Below are 15633 nucleotides of genomic sequence, written 5' to 3'. Positions count from 1 at the left end.
GAGTCTAATTTTAGAGCATTTTTGACCCCTACAAAAAGAAAAGAAATCCACATGCCCCTTAGCAGTCACTCTCCGTCCTTCCCTCCCCCCAGCCCCTGGCAACTACTAACCTACTTTCTGTCTCTATAGATTTGCCTAGTCTAGATGTTTCCTATAAATGGAATCCCACAGTATGTGGTGGTCTTTTCTGACTGGCTTATTTCACTTAGCGTCATGTTTTCAGGGTTTATGTATGTTTTATCATTTATCAGAGCATCATTCATTTTTATTCCCCAAAAGATTCCGTTGTATAGCTATACGTTAAATTTATCCATTCATCAGGTGATGGATATTTGGGTTACTTCCAGTCTTTGGCTATTAGGAATAATGCGCCTATGAGCATTCATGTACTGGTTTTTGTGTGGACATGTGTTTTCATTTCACTTAAGTATAAACCTAGGAGATCATTGCTGGGTCATTGCTGGTGTGTTCAAATCTTCAGTTTGGTGACTTCAGCTAAAGGACCCAATGTTCATGTTACATTGCTGCATTTCACATGTGAATAGGTTGGATTTTTTCAATTATTATTAATCTTTTGCTTCTGAGTATGGGAGGTAGAAATTTATGGTTGTGTCTGTCTAAATAGATGATGTGGCACCATGGAATTTCAGTATATCGTAGTTTTACCACTACCTATTTAGGAATGTGTTTATTTGAATAATATTTAAGCAGATTTGTCCATATTACAATTGAAATTTCAATTTCGCCACTTACTTTTGGAAAGGACTTGGGAGTGCATTCTTTCTTGGATGATTACAAAGATTCAGCAAATCTCCCTAACAGAATGTTAAGTGATGACAATTAATGAGGTGACCATATGGGTGGGGAATTTAATATGACTAGTGATTCTGCGTAATTCTGCTCTTTACAAACTCCTGACCAGAGGACTCCTTAGTGTCTTGTTTTGTGCCTTACAGGCTCTCAGAAAGTTACATGTATGAAGGTCTATTTTTCATGATCACTAGAGCATCTTTTACTTAAAGATGATTCCAAAAGGAGAATGCACAATAAGTACAGGTTATTCTGAGGCTCTTTAAGTTCTTTTCTCGTTCAGAAGTATTCTTCTGCCCTCCTTTGCATTTCTCTTAATAAAAGATTAAGAGTCCCATCCTGAGCGGTATGTTATGGAAACCTGCAACCAATTTGAAACCAAAAATACTGGTTTATAAATAGAAGCAATGAACTCACTTCTAAAATGTGGAAAGGTATTTTTGAATGCCAAAGCTAAATCTTTTTTTTTTTCTTTTTCTTTTTTTGCTTTTCATAGACTCTACCCTAAAAATTCCTCATTGAGTAAAAATTGTTTGTCTATTCATGGCAGTTGCTAAGAGTTTACAAAAGGAAAATCTAGATTTTAATTTAGCTTGGCCTCAGGTAATGTGCTAAATACGCTTGGGATGCATATAATATGAGATTTTAGTTTGTACAGCTTTTTTTTTAAACTACAATGTTTAAACAATACTGCTTTTAATTAAGAAATCTGGCTTTATTAAAAGCCAGATCTGTGACTTACAACCATTTCTGTATATCTGCTCTCAATCAAGAGAAAAATAGTTTAATTTCTGTAGCTGTGTTCGTTTTGCATATGTTAAACGGATGCAACGTGCACCCAGGACATTGCTTCAGAGACAGGTTTTTTTTTTTTCCCCCATAAATATGTAAAGTTTGCTCTTAAATACCAGATGTAGGTTATGTGGTTCTTTAAAATAATAAACTCTACAGAGATGTTTTCTGGACCCTTTTATTTGACCTTTGAATTGCCTCCTGTTTGAATTTGAGTCAGAGGTGGGATAGGAGGAAGAGACTAGAATCATCTTTGGAGATGGGAAGTGGGAGTGACCCAGGTGGAGGGGGAGGGGAGAGAATGAAACAGAGAGATAGAAAAGGGGAAATAATCGGCCAACATTACACAGAAACGTCTTTAATGATTTTGAAAGAAACGATGCCGAAGCAATAAAACTGCTAGTTGCGCTGATGAGGAAAAGTGCGCGCTCACTCTCCTGAAGACGTTTCTAATTCAGTCAAGGGCGACGGCCGAGCCAACCAGATCATAGCGTAACTCCAAAGCCATGGCAGGACAACCTGCTGCCCTTTTAAGCCGACGGAGGCCTAGCAGTCTTTCTCCTTTTTTTCTCAAAAACATTCAGGGTGCCCAGTGCATCTGAGCTCCTCAGCCCGAAACCCCAACGTGTGCACAAGAGATCCGATCCTCATTTCTTGCCTTGCGCAAACTGGTATGACTTTTCAAACAAAAACATCAGAACAAAGGAAATAGTTTTTGAATTTAGTCAGTCTGAAGTTAGCCTTTGACCATTTGATACATTCCACAATAAAAAGGAAGCTTGAAGGGGAAGGGAAAAACCCACCCCCCCTTCCTCCCCCCAGCAACAACAAAAAAAATTCAAGGAAGATACTGGTAATGTTTTCCACATTTGAATTTTAATACATGAAACAGGCCATAAAACGTTGGCCAGCTGCAGTAAATAAAGTAGCAGTGGGAGGTACACCCTGGAAACGTCGGGCCCAGCGCTGGTGGGACTTTCATTCCCAGCTACACACCTTCAGTTGTTGTTCTGGAGTGGAAGCGAGTTGCAGTAACTTAACACCCATCCCAGGGCTGGTTTTGTTTTGAGCCAATCTCCTTTATAACTCTCCTTAATAATTCCTTCTGATTAAAGAACAGATAGCTTTGAATTCTCTTGACCTCCGTCTCTCCTCGTTTCCTCTCTCCCTGCCTTCCAAAATCAAAACGAAATGGCTTGATCACTTGGAAGATGATAGAAGCATTTCTTTCTGCAGCAGCTTGCAATCGTGGTGGGGAGAACCGTGGTTCTGCCTGGGCCATTATGTTATCTCATTTAATTGCTAACATATTGTACTTAGCTTTTGATTCATAAAATGTTTTCCTTGGAGTTCTGAAGTAGGTCTTCAGTGAATTACTAAGTATTAGTATAATGAAAGGGATTTTTTTTTTTTTTTCTTCACAGCAGCATGGCTCATAACACTCGAGCGAATGTTGATTCTTGTGGGCTTTCTAGATGATATTATTTGTCCATGCTCTTTCCTGCTCAGAAACCTTCACCGGCTTTCCATTATCTACAAGATAAAGACATATTTCTTAGCCTAGCTTATTCAGCCCATAACTGTCTACCAAAAGCCTTGTGCTTGGCTATTCCAATGCAAAAACTTTGCCAGCAAGACCAACCTCTGCATATTACCAGCATTTGCCCTGTGCATTCTCACTAGGTACGTCTTTTGCGTCTATCTGGCTTGTCCTGCTTTATCCACTGCTCTTAGTCTGTCTCATTCCCACCCATTCTCAAAACTCTCACTCAAATTTGTCTCTTACAGGCAGCCTTTCTTTGCTACCTCCACCTGTGAGAGTCTTTTTCTTTTCTACTCTCACAGCGCTATGAATCATACCATTGGCTAGATATTTATTTTACCCACTTAGGCAAAGCTATATATCTTTGGTAGGTCTGACTTTTGCCTTACCAACTAGATTGTAAATTCCTTGAGTACCATGTATTACATTTTGTTTCCCTCCCAGTAGATAAATCATCAGTCAAAAGGGAAGAAAGGAAACTCATATTTTCTGAGTGCCTGACAAGTGGCCAGCCCTTCAGCTAGGAGCTCCATATACCTCATCTCAGGCCATCTTCACAAGAGCCCAGTGAGGATGGTAATGCTTTCCATTTTAGGTGTTGGTCAGATGAGCGTTAGAAGGTTTGAGTGGTCAATCTCAAGTCCGGAAGCTAGATTTAAACTCAGGGGACTTTGACTCTAAATTCCATGCTCTATCTTACCATCACGAGCACTCCTCAGAGAGGATCTGTAGTTATACCTTTTAAGAACTAATTTTAGGTGGTTAGAACTCGTGATTTTCAAATCTTAACAAATGTTGGTCGACAAGAGAGAAGTTTCTAGGTGTCTTATGGCCAGTTTCCCAAAGCAGCTCTCTACCCACATGGAAAGGTAAAGAACTTTCCTCCAGTATGGTAGTATGCTGGATTAAATCCCACCTTGTCTAAACACTTATTCTTAAATCAACATGTCTGTGCTAAGTGGCAAGAGGTGTGGTGAGCGCTCCTTGCTAGGTGGTTGGAGTAGTTAATTTTAAAACATTAAGTTGTTTTTCTTACCTTAGCCTCCCAGTTTTCTAACGGAATCCAAGCAGAAATTTCGGAATGTGGGAGAATGAAGAGATAGCTGGGTTTATTACTAACCTGGTTAGAAACTCTTACCCAGATATCGTTCCCCTCTGTGCCTCGGATATCAGTTCTTTTTTTTTTTTTTTTGGCTGCGTTGGGTCTTTGTTGCTGCACGTGGGCTTTTCTCTAGGCTACTGTTCGTTGCAGTGCGCAGGCTTCTCATTGTGGTAACTTCTCTTGTTGCGGAGCACGGACTCTAGGCGCATGGGCTTCAGTAGCTTTGGCACGCGGGCTCAGTAGTTGTGGCTCGCAGGCTCTAGAGCTCAGGCTCTGTAGCTGTGGCGCGCGGGCTTAGTTGCTCCGCAGCATGTGGGATTTTCCCGGACCAGGGCTCGAACCCATGTCCCCTGCATTGGCAGGCGATTCTTAACCACTGCGCCACCAGGGAAGCCCTCGCATATCAATTCTGATACTAAATCATTAGATTTTTGATAAGTTACTGAAACAGCGGTTTTCCAAATGTGTCTCTCCGTTATTCATGCAGTATTCAGATCCATGCAGTATTCAGATGAGCCCTGAAAAAAAGTCTTTCAGATGACCTCACTCCTCTTTTAACAGAACAAGAATGAAACTCACATCAAAAATATTGGGTTGGCCAAAAAGTTCATTCGGGTTTTCCATGACTGTCTCATGGAAAAACCGGAGCAAACTTTTTGGCCAACCCAATATCTTCACGTGATTCTGTTCCTGCTCCTGATTACTCGTCAGTAGAGTCAGCAATGGTGGGATCATTTTAGCTGAAAAGCTCCTATACTATTAATATATAAGATTAGTGTGGTTCCCAGAGCCTTTTTGCTTAAAGGCCATCTATTCATTTCAAAAACATTTACCAAGTCATTACCAAATGCTGAGCTCTATGCTAAGGTGTGGTTTCTGCTCTCAAGGGGTTCACAGTCTCGTAGGGTAGGGTATATATATTTTTTTTTTAAATTGCTGCAGCAGTGTGGTAAGACTCATAGGAGAGCAGAGCTCTGATATCTGGGAGGGAAGGATCAGATTGTCACTTGGTAGGTGTAGTTGTCTCCTAAGGATCTAGTTGCCCTAGATGACCTAGGGGTGGAGGAACCCTGTGAAACTCGCCACCCACACCTGTTCACAGCGTCACCTGAGGCCTCTTACTAGACTCCTAGGTGACGATGTGGCACACAGTTCAGAAACCACTGGTATAAGCCAATCTTAGCCCACTTTCCCTCTTTTCAGTATCATTTTTAGTGTGACTTTGGATTACAAAGAATTCATTAGAAGGTCAGTCATTAGGTGAAGAAGCACCTTTTTATTTCAGTGACACTAAATATATGAGAGCTTTTACCACTTAGGATTTCAGAGGATAAACAACTTAAATTAGTTCTGCTTTTATAGTTCTTAAGAATTAGGACCATTGAATTTTAGATGCTGAAAGCACCGAAGACGTCATTTAGCCCATGGCTTTTATTTTACTGCTGAAGACTGAGGCCCAGAAGGGGAAAGTGACCCAGGTATGGATACTCTCTGGTTAATGGCCGAGCTAGGATTAGAAACCAGACAAGCCAGCGATGAGACCAGCACTCTTTGTACTAAATATTACACTGCCGCAACAAATTTCCTCTCTAACCCAACGCCATAGCAATTTCAAAACTGTGGCTGGTATTACACGTGTTCTGTTAACTGATGAAACCCAAGAAAGCTCTTTAGTTGCCCCTTGGCTCTCTGCACCATGTTGCTATTTAGTTCTGCCAATCCAATTTGGCCCCAAGAGAGAGTAGTGGGCAGTGATGTGATACTTTGAGTAGCATTTACTGGTATGTTGTAATGCGAGTAGCAGAAGTCAGAAAACCCTGTTTCTACGTGGCCCTCTTCAACAAAGGTATGATCCGCAGGGGCTTAGTCATACACAGTCTTGTTCCTCTTGGGTTTTCAGGGATTTTGATTCCATACATTTCTGTGTATATTTGAGCACATACTTCATTTCTAAGCAATTATTAGCATATAATCTCAGAGACCCTTAGAAGGCACCTCCATCCAAATTCCTCTACAAATTCGCTGCCAAGCAGTGAACAAGCCTCTATTAGCCTTCTTCCTCCAAGGCTGAGTAGCTCTAAATGACCATAAAGCCCATTTCCATCAGACTTTAGAAAATTCCTCCTTATGTCCAGCCCAAATTTACTTCCCTGTGAAGTTTTCATTTTTCTGCCCATTGGAGTTACCCCTAAGTCAACTCAACAAATACTTGAGAAACTTTCAATTATTTGAAGACAGTCTACTCGGTTTTTTTTTTTCTTTTTTTCCTCTAGGGTATACATCTGTATCTTCAAATATTTATCCTAAAAAAAAAAAAAAAAAAAGTTTTGACTTTATAACTTTCCAGTGCATTCTTCCAAGTTTAAAAAGAATACTCCCCCACTGCTCGCCCAGGACCATTTAGTGTGTAGAATCTCAAATTGAATACAGTGCTCAAGGAATCATTAGCACAGACTAGGGTGGGTCTATCACGAAACCCATTAAATACATTATGTCTTCATTAAAGGCCACCTCACAGCATCCTATTGGCAGTATTTGATGACATCATCATTCTACTGACAAATACTGAACTTGTAATCAGCTGAAATCCATCGGCCACATGTCCGTCAACTGTCCTTGTGCACTATTTGTCGTATCAGTGAATTTCATACTGTTTCCGGTGTCAAGGTCTCCTTCAAATCCTCATTCAGTCACATATTCTGCAGCTCTGTTGTTGGCAAATTTGTCACCAAACGCCAGGTGTGCAGCATTCCCATGAACGAGGTTTATACAGAAAGACTTGTTCTTGGTGGAACTCAACTGAGTTGAGAGGTCATCGCCTGTGTTTCAGAGCATTTCGGAACTGTCTTTTAAATAGCCTGTTACAGAATTTCACCCAAGATCTTAGTCATCAACATCAGCTTTCTATAGCTTCTACATTGGGTCTTGTTTCTCTTTAATGAGGATATTTGCCTAGCTCTAGTGTTCTACCATCTCTCCTACTCTCCACAATTATCAAAAATGTCTGAAAACAGATTAGCAGCCTCAATTGAAAGGTTTTATCTGTATCAATGTTGTACTTTGTTTTAAGAAAACCTGGGGGGAAAAGGCAGAGAGGGAAAATAACTTGAAGAAATTCCCTTCATTTAAAAAACTTCTGCCGGCTTTTTTGAGATATTATTGACATCTAACATATGTAAGTGTAAGGTGTACAATGTGATGATTTGATACATGTATATTTTACAAATTGTTTACTCCAGTAAGGTTAGTTAACACCTCCATCCCCTCACATAATTAGTTGGGTTTTTTTTTTTGGTGGTGGTGATAACTTTTAAGAGCCACCATCAAAAACTTTCAAATATACAATACAGTATTGTTAATTAATGTCACCATGCTGTACATTAGATTCCCAGGGTTTATCTATCTTATAGATGGAAGTGTCTCGCCTTTGACCAACATCCCCCCATTTCCCCCAGCCCCCAGCAACCACCATTCTACTCTCTCATTTCTTTGAGTTCATTTTTTTAGATTCTGCATATAACTGAGACATACAGTATTTGTCTTTCTCCGTCTGACTTAGAGAAGTTCTCTTGACCATGGGTTAGTTACGACAGTTTTAGAATCCTTGAGCTCACCATTTGATATTTCAGCATCCATTTAAACAAAAGTCAAGAGGTTTTGAATCCAGCCATAGCATGGAGACCATTTACTCTCCATTAACAAACTCTAAGACAAGTGGTTCGGCATGATGTGTGCCCAGATCCCACAGCTCTAGGTCTAAATTAGGTATATCCCCTTTTTCTTCCCCCAATACCCATTTTACTTTAATTCAGGCCCTGTGACCTAGAAACGAGACAGTCAGTCTGCACTGGACCGTCAAACCCAAAGGACTCCCTTTCCCCTTGCTTCTAGGACAAGCCAAGCCTAGTTCCTTCATCTTTCCCCTGTGTTTAGCACCCTGGTGTCATGAACCTTAAATACATAAAACCCAATGGTTGTCTCCTCTGCTTTTAAAATATAAAAACACATTTAAAACAGACTCTATGACTGCAACACACTTTGACTTTGCTTTCTTCTTAAATAACAGAGGAAAAAGCAGGTAGACGCTTTCAGTAGCACAGTTATATTTTGTTGGGGACAAAGACACAGTGCTAAACAGTCCATAATTTAGAGAAGACACGACCTGTACATTTTTAAAAGGTAATATTCCCCTCATTTTCTCAGGAAAGCAGATTTTCTGAAGGGAAAAATCTCTATTGTAGAAGTTAGAAATCACACAGATGTTTCTTCACTCATTCTGTATTGTCTGTGCTTCAGGTCCTTGGGGGATACATACATGTGTAAGAGAAAGTCTCTGAGCCCACAGGCCTTTGGCTCTGGGGGGGTGATAACACAAGTATGTGCCTAACTAACTATCACGCGGGGTGGAATGATTAAGTGACTCGGAGAAGGACGATCATTGGCCAGCCTTCGGGATGGCTAGGAAAAGTTTCCTGGAGAACATGTCATTGAGCTCACATTAGAGTCTGCGTTGGATTTCAATAGAGACAGGCTAGAAAAGGCATTACAGAGCCATAGAATAAACATGATGCAAAAAAATACGCAGAAAATCAAGGATCTTAAGTGCCCAGGTGGAAGTAAGAAAATGACCCGATGATGCGGCGTGCCAGTCAGGGCTGCCTTGGGCCGGGAGCCCCTCCTCCGAGCACGGCAGCTCCGACAACTGGCTCGCATCCTTCACAGGAGAGTCGGCAGGAAGAGTGAATTTTCATGTATATTTTTTACATCCAAATTAAATTAACTCATGGAATTTTCCACCCTTAGGAATTAAAGTAGCAGCTCATGAAGTAATTCAGTTATGTCATTCATACCAAAACAGAAAATACTGGAGCAACTTGGCACCGTTTAAAAGCCAAGACTAGACCTTGGCCATTTTATATTTTTTTCAAAACCTGTAGGTGTTGTGTTCTGTTAACTTTTACTGGGGCTGTAATTTTTTTTTTTTTTAAATCAGAAGTATCTTCATTGCTTAGAAAACAGAGGTGCAAAATGGATTTGAAATAAGAAGAGGGTTTAGGCAAAGCACCTTTAGGAGTGAATACCTAAAAAAAAAAACACAGAAGCTTTAACGTCGAATTTCTGAAATGCGGGGCGTCTACTTAATTGGTTGACATTCACAGTTGTGCATAATTACAGCTTCCTCTAGGTCCATAAGTCAACTTAGAACTCTAAAGTTGAGTCTAACCAAAAGATCGGTCCAATATTAGTTAAATGACATCTTTTGAGGAAGCACTGTCCTGATACAATAGCCACATTCATTTTCAAGCAGTTAATTGGACATATCGTCAAAAACCACAGTGTTGAGTTTCCACCTTTTAATTTCACATTTGCCTGCTCCCCAGCTTTGGCACAGGGACGGGTCTCGTTCGGAGCTGAAAGTGTGTGAAAGTTATTGGAGAATGGTAGTCTCTGGGTAATGTTTCTGTGAGCCGCCCAAAAATTTTCCCCCTGCAGTCTAGATGGGAAACAGCTGGTTTTTGTTTAAAAAGCTGTTTTGCGAAACGTCTGAATCTTGAGGTGTAGAACTGAGGTCACCAGTAAAAGCAGGTGCTTAGGGACAAGTGAGAAAGACTCTGGGGCCCGGCTGGCCCTGTAATCTTCTGCAGGGTACTTCCTATTAGAGGAAAAAAGTGTTGAAGTTGGCTCCTTTATTTAGGACGCAAACAGATAAAGTAATCGCATTAGTGATGCTATTAGAAATTGAAGATCTTTGAACATGGCCAGCCCTTGAGTGAATAATCAGCTCCCTCTGAAATGGCTGTTTCCCTCCCAGGGCTTCAAATACAAAGGTCCAAGGCTTTAACTTCCTTTAGGTATTATAAGTGCTTGAATTTCCTCTTTAAATACACCCACAGTAAAAGAACTATGATTTCAAATAAGTAGTCGCAGAACTGAGTACATCCTCCAAGTTCATGGAGGCAATCTCAGGGAAAGGCAGAAAAGGAACCCAAATTGGCAGAACCAGGACGAGGCAGTTTTGAAAAAGGCCAAGTACAAAACATGTGGAATCACTAAAGTCCAGTGCATGTCAGATATCCACCAGCCTGAAGATGAAAGGAAACGACCTCCTCCCCTGGGAGCTGGGGGTTATTAGCAGCTGTTTATCCAGTCGGGAATAGAGATTAACATTGTAATTTTTTTTTTTTTAAAGAACTAGAAGAAAATTTGTTTGGGAAGTTGGCTCTTCATATCAAGTCACTGTGCGTTGCCAAAAAAAACTTCCTTTCTCAGAACTCATGTACTAGGGTTGAGCAATGTTATGATTCTCTGAGAAACTCGGGATTACCAAAAAGCCCATCTCCATAAAATAGAACAGAAAAGGACAGAGAAGTGGATGGACGTCCGCCACTGTTCCCTTGAACTGTGCACTGTAAAACTAGCTGTTTGGTCTGGTACCTGTCCTCCAGCCTGCCTCTACATGGGGGGTGTTCTCCCCATCCCGTCCCCCAACTTAATCTTTGCCACTCTAAAGCCTACGCAAATGGATTTTGCACATGCCTACTGCTTGTAAATGCCTTTTCATGACATATTGGGGAAACTGCTTAGTCCTCTGTGGAGCTTTATTCTCAAAAAAAAAAAAACAAAGAGTTGGATATTGGTATTTTCCCCTGATTTAATGCTACTCTTAATGTCATTTTCTTTTATTAAATCCTTTCTTTTGCTTTTGATCTTATTTATAGCAGAGCCACTGGTCATATGGAAACTATTATTGTATAGCTGGGAGATGAAAGACTTCATTGCAGTTAAATAAGAGTGAATCATTTGGGCCAATAATACACACATACAGTGAGGTACCATTTGTATCCAAAATGCCCTATGTTGTTCACTTTGTAACAAAGCCATTGAGGTTTATAAAGGGCTTTACAAAAAGTCTGCTTTTTGTCCAAAATGTGTTGTCTGACAGTATGAAAACACGTTGATGTGCAGTCCTTAGCTGCTTCTTCATATATATATAATCTAAATATTGGCACTTCTTGTTGTAAAAATAGGAACTTTTATTTAAAGTTGAGATGTTAATTAATGTCAAATATCAGTTTTTTTAAAAAATGTATATATAGATAATCTATATCAAAATTCTACCCATCATTCAAATCCTATCTAAAATGCCACCCTTTTCTTGAAGTAGTCTCTGGTTTCTCCATCTGATATTTCACCCATCCTTTAAAACCCTACATGACCTTATACTCCTTTATGACATTCATCTTATTTTGCCCTATATAGTAATTATATTAATTCGCCTTTAAGATGTAAGAGGTTGTAAAGTAATACACACATCTATCTTTTATTATTTTTTCCTGCAGTGGCTTGCATATAATAGGCATTCCTAAGGCATTCGTTGAATAAAACGAAATGTTTATTTTTTGATAGAAATATGCTAAACCTATATTCGACAGTACTGAAAGCTTTTAGATTTCAGATAGTCTCACAAGATATATGCCATTGGTGTCATCATTTACCGTTTAGGAAGTAACTAATTGCACCTTGTGATATTACAGCCCTATACAGGGAGCCAGTGCTTGCCCTTGGGATGCTTACATTTCAAGACAAGTATAGGCTTGGGACTTCCCTGGTGGTCCAGTGGTTAAGACTCCACGCTTCCACTGCAGGGGGCACGGGTTTGATCCCTGGTCGGGGCATGGCCAAAAAAAAAGACAAGTATAGGCTTTGTGAATAGCAGCAAAACAAAATCATTGATGCGTATGCCCTGCCCTATTAGACAGTGGCCTTGAGTGTGTTTTAAGGGTGGTGTCCGTAATGAACAATCAGCAGAGAGCCCTTTCCAGGTCCAGCAAGATGATGAGTGTTCTGGAGACCCAGACAGTCTAGGAGGAATGAGAGTATGGGGGTCTGTGGGACTAATGAAAGAGAAGTGGTCAGGGGTCATGGGGAGGAAACCAGCCCTGGGGGACAGAAGAGGAAGGGCTTAGCTCAAGCCTTAGGGATGTGGGAGTGAAGGCAGCAGATGAGGGGCCACAAGTAGGTAACTGAATATTGAGATGAAGGAATTTAAGAACAGGAGGGTACAAGCATGGTCCTCTGGTGTCCAGGTGAAGGACCCAGAAGCATAAGGTATTGATCTTAGACTTAATCCATAGAACAATGAAAAGTCATACTGGAAACTTGATATCCAAGAGGCCAAGTGACGCGCAGAGGATATAGCATTTACAAGCTGAGTATTTCGGAAGTGATGGGAAAGAAATGTTTTATTAGTTCAGGCAAGCTTCTTCACACTTCCTTTGCCTTTCCGAATATGTTACAATCAGCGGATGTTGATTGGATAATAAAAAAAAGCATTTAAAAAATAAAGGCCTGATTCTTTCCCCATATAGGTCGTTACAGAGTATTGAGTAGAGTTCCCTGTGCTATACAGTAGGTTCTTATTAGTTATCTATTTTATATATAGTAGTGTGTATATATCAACCCCCATCTCCCAATTTATCCACCCCCCCCCCTTTCCCCCTTGGTAACCATGTTTGTTTTCCACATCTGTGACTCTACAAAAGAGTGGATATATGTATATGTATAACTGATTCACTTTGCTGTACAGCAAAGAAACTAACACAATATTGTAAACCAACTATACGCCAATAAAAATTAATTTAAAAAATTTAAAACTAAGGCCAGCTAGGTAAGGATGAATCCCTAGTGATGGACTTCCTGGGCTGGCTACAGGGCACTTTGTGTGCCAGTCGGCCTCACACAGGTGTGTTTACACTGCGGGGACCCGAAATTCCAAGTACACATCGTGTCCAGTTGTCTTTTCCTTCACACTGGACAAAAGAAGCTGCTTACAAGTAATTGCAAAAGTGCACCATAATCTCTGTACTACATGGGCTTGGTTCACTAGGCATGGATTAACTTTAGTTCCCTCCAGCCTACTTACTAACTTGCTACCCGGGGCAAGGAAGGGATGGAATGGACTCTGCCAACCACCCCCCGAGGTCCCCGCTTGGTGGGCTGCATCCACTTCTGGTTTCCTGTGTAGGAAAATGATGTAGAGAATTGGGGGTGGAGGGTGGGTATACAGAGGAGAGAAATGAAACGGTTTCACTAGATGGAACTTATGAGTTAAGAAAAAAAATAAAAAGATGAACTGAAATCAGGTAACAGCCGTTTGCATCTCTCAAACTAGATCACAGAATCATTCATCTTTAACCATTTTGGTGGACATCAGGGGGGTTTCAGCCTAGCTGATCCCGTGACACTGCCAAGGTCAGGGTCATTTAGATTGTGTTTAAATCCTCTCGAAAATTCTTTTATCATCTGGGGAATAAGCATTAAATACGTTTCCAAGAATTGCCCAGTAAGGAATTACCTTACTTCAGGCAAAGCCTAAGTGAAGCTGTGAAATTTCTGGGGGAGAAAAACAGGTGTTTTTAAGAAAATTAGGAGGCCTACTCCCAATAAACATTTTAAGAATCGAAATCCAAACTAAAGAACTCAATCCAGATCTGACTTTAGTGGAAAGTCCTTTCAGTGTTTAATCACATGAATTTTTTTAAATGATCTGATAATTCTTTTAAAACTGAGGAGTATGGAAATTATATTCGTGGTTGAAGGGTGTCCCAGATGTCAGGGCTTTTTCACACGAAAGAGTTGATTATCAGAGCCTAGTCTCATTTTCTACAGAATTTGGTGCCTCCAATATTATTCTTCACAGTGTCTACCACTGCTATTTCATGAACTTCTGAGTTCCCATCTGTGTGCTATTAAAAAAAGTTTGCAGGACCACTTCCCACTTCTTTAAAAGATGCACCTTTTGGACTCAATGGTATTTTTTGCACATTTGAGAAAATGTTTGCTTTCCTCTAATATGACACAGACAGATCTGGCAAGATAATTGAAACTGAAATCTAGCACTCTACGACTGTCATGTATAATTGATATTTCATGGGGAGATTACAGTTCAGACACCAAAACTGTTTTCTCTGTCAATGGGTGTCCAATTACAATAAAAAAAACCCAGCCCATCAGCTTTTTTTTTTTTATGATTATGGCAAAACAAGAGAAAGAAGAGAGAAAAGTAAAAGTTACCAGGACTTTTTTCTTTGCCCCATTTTCTTGTTGTTATTTTTCTTCTTTCTAAAAAACACCTCTGTCAAAAGGAAGATTTTGAACCTGATGCCATTAATTACAAACTTTCGTTTTGAGCTACTAAAATGTCTCTAACAGCATTTCTGGTTTTGTGTCATTATCGCGGGTCTAGAAATTGATGACAAGTTTCCTAAAGTTTCCATCCTACACTCTTTTAGAAGGATTATGGTAGAGGAGAAAGAACTGAGGTCTGAAAGCCTGTTTTGAAGCAGTTATCTCTGGAGATAACATTAACAAGGATTGAATAACTGCCAAATGAAATTTAATACATTTTCCCATCCATGAAATAGGCCTCTTAAATACAACAGAATAATTACTTTCACAATACTCTCTGGAAACAAAGAGAGCAGAAACACTGAATGCCTTTTTTGTTTGTGGTGTTTGTTGTTAGCTTGAGGATCAGGAAAAAGGACGTTTACCAGGATGCTCTCTTCGCATCCCCACATACAAACAGCCTTGCCAACAGCCACCTAATTTGAAACTGCATATCTTTTAAATCTGTTTATGTTGGAGGAGTCGTGGCAAATATTAAATTTTGTAATTTAGTTAGACATCTTGGCCTTGGCCTGAGTTGGTGGGCCATGATGTTTTCCTCCCTATGATAAGGAAAACTAAAATGATTTTTATATCTGCATCTAGGTATGCGCACACACACACACACACACACATACACACTGCTTTAAAATGAAAACTCCAGGAAGTAACCCCATTTGTCCCTAAACTCTGCTCGCCTCCCCTATGTGTGTGTATATACGTACATATATATATATATATATATATATATATATACATACATATATATATATACATATATATATATATATGTATGTATATATATATATATATATAATATATGCCCAATCAAGTTGTTCAATGTTGTTATAAGTTTTCTGAGTTCAAAATCTGTTTTAGTCCTCTAACCAGATGTTCGCTGAGTCACTTAACCATTTCAGCCTTTGCTTTCTTCTCTGTAAAATGAGAAGAAGTTTGTCCTAACTGGTATCCAAGTCTCCCCAGACCCTTCCTTCCCTTAAAGTCTATATACTGTAGTTGAAAAGTGTTCTTAATATATCAATTCTTTCCTCAGAAAGTAAGATTATTTAAAATGATATGGTGCTTATGTGATTCAGAAGAAGTAGTACACTTCTAAAAGTATTTAGGAATTCCCAGTGATAAAGTCACACTGGAGAATTTAAACAGCTGTGTCGGAATTTGAATATTCCTTGACCTAAGATACAATGAAGCTTAGATA

The 15633-nt window shown here is 39.8% G+C and overlaps 1 protein-coding gene across 22 annotated transcripts in view; it reads left to right on the top strand.

The window, feature by feature from the left end:
- TCF4 (transcription factor 4) overlaps positions 1-15633 on the top strand; it is a 355534-nt gene that overhangs the window by 325758 nt on the left and 14143 nt on the right. The window lies entirely within an intron of this gene.

This window comes from Balaenoptera ricei, chromosome 14, assembly GCF_028023285.1.
Source record: "Balaenoptera ricei isolate mBalRic1 chromosome 14, mBalRic1.hap2, whole genome shotgun sequence".
NCBI lineage: Eukaryota > Metazoa > Chordata > Mammalia > Artiodactyla > Balaenopteridae > Balaenoptera > Balaenoptera ricei.
Note: the sequence above shows the minus strand (reverse complement) of the source record. Positions and strands in the feature narration are given on the sequence as shown.